Source organism: Octopus bimaculoides, chromosome 7 (assembly GCF_001194135.2).
Source record: "Octopus bimaculoides isolate UCB-OBI-ISO-001 chromosome 7, ASM119413v2, whole genome shotgun sequence".
In the NCBI taxonomy this organism is placed as follows: Eukaryota; Metazoa; Mollusca; class Cephalopoda; order Octopoda; family Octopodidae; genus Octopus; species Octopus bimaculoides.
Window position 1 is genome coordinate 7,109,095 of NC_068987.1, and position 4,886 is coordinate 7,113,980.

At 34.9% G+C, this 4,886-nt stretch overlaps 1 long non-coding RNA gene across 1 annotated transcript in view; it reads left to right on the forward strand.

Moving 5' to 3' along the window:
* The first annotated feature begins 2,795 nt into the window (after positions 1-2,795).
* LOC128248286 (uncharacterized) overlaps positions 2,796-4,886 on the forward strand; it is a 15,154-nt gene continuing 13,063 nt past the window's right edge. The window contains exons 1-2 of the long non-coding RNA XR_008264522.1: positions 2,796-2,894; positions 3,233-3,381. This is a non-coding gene — a long non-coding RNA (uncharacterized LOC128248286). The remainder of the gene's footprint in view (positions 2,895-3,232; positions 3,382-4,886) is intronic.

Here is a 4,886-nt window from a genome sequence, read left to right on the forward strand (position 1 = left end):
ATATATATATATGTTTGTATTTGATATTCTCCCTACGTAACGATACAAAAAATCTAATGGTGGAAGACAAATATGTTTTGCTGGGCACATTGATATTTGGAAATCAAAATATGAATATATCGATAATAATTTATTTAGATAAATATAGACATAAAGAAACATGATGAAATACATGACCTAGATTGAGAAATGTAATATTATTTATTCTGCAGCGCATAATGTGATGTTCTTTATCCAATGAAATCTTTCAATTTGCTATCTCTTTGTGAATTCATATTTACACTTTGTACTTTTGTATATTGTGTTCCTTGTGTAATATATTAGATTTTCATGATTTTTTCTATACATATCTATCTACATCCTTATCTATAGACAGACACGCACATACGCACATGCAAACATACACAAACACAGACGTCTTGTGGCTCTTGTTCCACTAGTGGGCACCAATCCCATTAGTGCGGTTTTTCATTAGGGTATAACCCCACTATATCCACGCTGCATTGTTTCGTTGCTTCATCTCTTCAGGTCTGCTGCCGACCAAAGCAGGTTAAAGTACAACGGTAGCACCTCAAGAAGGATATGTCTCTTCTCTACACAGCATGGTCTTAAACTATAAGAGGTTATAGATTCACTTCACTAGTCTCTAACGGATTGCTGGCCTCTAATGGATCAATGCCACATCAGCACCATATCTTTTATCCTTTACCTTTTGGGTGTTTCAGGCATTAGATTGGGACCATGCCCACATGGCATAACAAGGTGAAACAAGTGTCTTAGCTTGCTATGCCAAGTGGGCATAGCCTGGGGATTGCGTGAAGGCACAAGATGTGTTTTAAAAATGCTGACTGAGATGTTTTCATGACATGAAACTACTAGTAGCTCATGAAAACATATATGTGTTTATTAAATAATATATACATACATACATTCACACACACACACACACACACATTCCACAGATGAGATCCAGAGATTCTTAGTGTAGAAGACAGCAGCGCTCAAAATATTCATACTTAGAATCCGCTGTCTTAATAGGGGATGAATGCCAATGGTTATAAATGGGATCAGGTTGAGAGGATATAGAGACAATTATGCAAAACGTGTTGCATGTATACATATATACATATTTACTACATCCAATTTCTTTATCCGCATAATTATCTCTCTCTCTCTCTCTCTCTCTCTCTCTCTCTCTCTCTCTCTCTTCCTCCTTCCACGTGACTGGTGTCCGGCCAGCCATGATCTTTCTTTCTTGGTCTGACTGCCGACCGCCAACACCTCTTGTGTCCATCTCCCACGTTCCTGCCTTTAGGCTTTCACTTCATACACGCCAGCTCAATTTGATTCGTTCTCAGTCGAAAGACACCTGTTATTTTCTTGTTTTTTGTATTCGTAATTATGTACCATGTTCTTCGTTTTTTTTTTTGTCTTTTTGTGTACCAAGTTCTCCGTTTTTTGTCTTTGTTGCCGTACACATTCGCTAGATTTCTTACAAAGGGGGCAACCAGATCGAACCATGTCTAGTGTAACGTGTAACCGCCCGAAACCGCTTTGTATAGTCTATCTGTCCGAATGTTTTATTGTCCTCTATTGCGTTTTTGTTCCATTTATATACATACATACATACATACATACATACATACATACATACATACATACATACATACATACATACATACATACATACATATCTGCGTGTATCTGTGATTTTCTTTGTGTTTGTTCATACGTGTGTGGTATATATATGCTTCTGTTATATCCGTTACATAAATATGGCATTGGTGTGTTCATAACCAAATTTAAATCTTCTTATATTTCGAGGTGCTCCTGTTGAAGGGACACGTGAGACAGAAAGTCGCTGAAGAGGTCACAGGAAGTGTGATGAAAGATTTCAGACAAAGGATACTAAAATAAAAACCATAATGCAGCTGACGTAAAGAATGAAAATATTGCGCGTGTATTTTTTTTTTTTTGCTTCCTTTTTTTTTTTTTTGGCAAGTTTGACCATCCCGAAATATGACAATATTTGTTTCAACTGATGGATTTCACATCAAGAATCATGCAAAACAAATATAAATATATAAACTTAAAAAAAGAATATATAAATCATTAACATACAAGCTGTTTTGATACGCAAACGTTGCGTGCCGCTGGTCAATATCATAAATTTTGAAGTGAGATAAATTCCGTTGAGATTGTAACGATTAAAGGTTTTCTCAGCGCCAAAATTACCTTCACTTTCCCAATAGGTAAATACAACTGCAAATGTTAAAACATGAATACATCCTAGTAAATGATTAATTTGCGTAACTGCATACAGATTTGATTTGTATTTCTCATTTTAATACGTTTATATAAAAGCAGAAACACACATAAGCACACTGAAAGTATTTGCAAATGAGATTACAACGTTACATGAGACAAATTCAAATTTTATGCTGACAAATGTTTTCATTGATATACATTAAAAAATACTTCGGTTTGTTACGCTCTAAAAGTTTAGATTACTCTTTATATTCTATGATAAAAGAAATGAAATCCTGTTGCAGAATATACTTACTACGGTCTTTTGTGTCAGGTCAAGATGTAATGTAACTGTACGCTGCGATACATAAATGTTATACATGAGAAATGAGAATCGCCAGAAACTCAGTTTCATAGTTAAAGCAAATAACTTCGAGGAATATTTGTGCGATTTTCCGTAAGTAAAGGCAGTATCTTTATCTAGATTTAGAAAACCAGTTAAAGATTTTTTCCTTGTTATGAATTATGCTTGATTATGATTTCTGTTAATGAGGTCTATATTCTTTTTTCTTGTTTCAGGCATTTGCCTGCGACCATGCTGGGGCATCACCTTTAGTCGAAGATATCGACCGTGTGACCTATTCTTTGTAAGCCTAGTACATATTGTATATGTCTCTTTTGCCAAACCGTTAGGCTACAGCGACGTAAACATACCAACATCGGTTGTCAAGCGATGGTGGTGGTGGGGTACAAGCATAGATACACAAATGCATACATACATACATACATACATTGTGTTATTATAGTATGGGCACCACATGTAGAAATGAGACACACACACACACACACACACACACACACACACACTAAAATAATAGAAAATACTTAATATTTCCTGAGTTCTATTGCTATTTTCTTATATATTCTCCACTGAGTCTGTGTTTTAAGTCGGTTTGATTTAGCCGTCGATAAATCTATTTTGCAGGGCTTGTTGATAAAATCAATGGCGTAGCGATTGGAAAAATAAATAATACCCGAAGTTTAAAGACATCATGCACAGGAGACATCCGAGGAGTGTACAGAGCAGTACTTAAATGAGAATTTTTCCTCCATACTGCAAACGACAAATAATGCGTAAGTTGCTTACTGTCTAAATCGTAGTTATTATTTTACATGCTTCTGTATTATGACATATTAGCGAAAGCAGTACAATGTCGCATACAATATCTTGTAGTGTTATGGCTGTGAGCTGGCAGAAACGTTAGCACGCCCGGCGAAATGCTTACCAGTGTTTACGTTCTGAGTTCAAATTCCGCCGAAGTCGACTTTGCCTTTTATCCTTTCGGAGTCGATAAATTAAGTACCAGTTGCGTACTGCGATCGATCTAATTGACTGGCCTCTCCCCACAAAACTTTGGTCCTTGTGTCTAGAGTAGAAAAGAATATCCTGTAGTATCTCCGTCACTCTACGATCTGAGCTTAGCTTCCACCACTTTCAATGTTACTTACTTAAGTGGAATTTACCTGCCATGTTTTCAGCAGTCGATATACTTAAAATAAGTCGGTTTCATGTGTACGGTTCGATCTCATCGATTTCTCTCTTCCCAAAATGCATGACCTCTTGATAACACGAGATAGTATTATAATATGATCTTTTTGTAGTAGAAAATATGAAAAATATGATATGCGTGAAAGATTAACATTATCGCTTAAAGCAGGATTTTACGTGCTAAGAAATAATAAGGTAATTTATGATGCTGTAAACAAATGATGTTCACTAAAAAAGTGGATACTAAAATACAAATATATACATAAATGATGTATCGATCAAAAAAATATATACATAAATGATGTATCGATCAAAAAAATAATCACCACCAGTACATGAATACTAAAGAATTTATCAACATCATACGGATTAAAGGGAAAAGATATCATGCAAGGATTAGAACCAGTGACTTTAGCAAGAGAGAAAGGCAGTCCAAACTATTTAGTTTTCAAATTCTTCCAACACTCCTCCGAATTATGAAAGCATCTGAATGCTTAGAGAAATAAATAAATGGAAAATCAATACTTAAATACAATTGCAGGGCATTTTACACGATAATGGTTGAAATACGATTATCAAAAAAATATGATAATAGTAATAATAATAATAATAATAATAACAACAGCAACAAATGAAATTTTAGAAGCAGTACCACAGCCATATCTCTACACACGTCCCGGATTGGTGGAAAGATATGAGAGATATTTATATCACGATAAATTGAAATAAGTATCGATATATATTCCCAACAATAGAAATTCCAATGAGTATTGATCTCAGGCATTTCAGGAATAATGTGCAGCTTTATACACATAAAATACGATATGGCATTTCCAACAAGGCCCCTGATAATCTATTGTTTAACTATATCCAATGCTCGTCTCATAGACAGCATTTAGATATATTTAATTATATATATATGTGACATGAACAATACGAGATTTCGTCTTGAATTTTTTTTTATACGTAAAACGAAAAATAGAGTTAATACATATTCTTCCACGAATACCTAAACAGATAATCACACGCACACACACACGAACACGCACACACACACAAACACGCACACGCACGATCGAATATGTATATA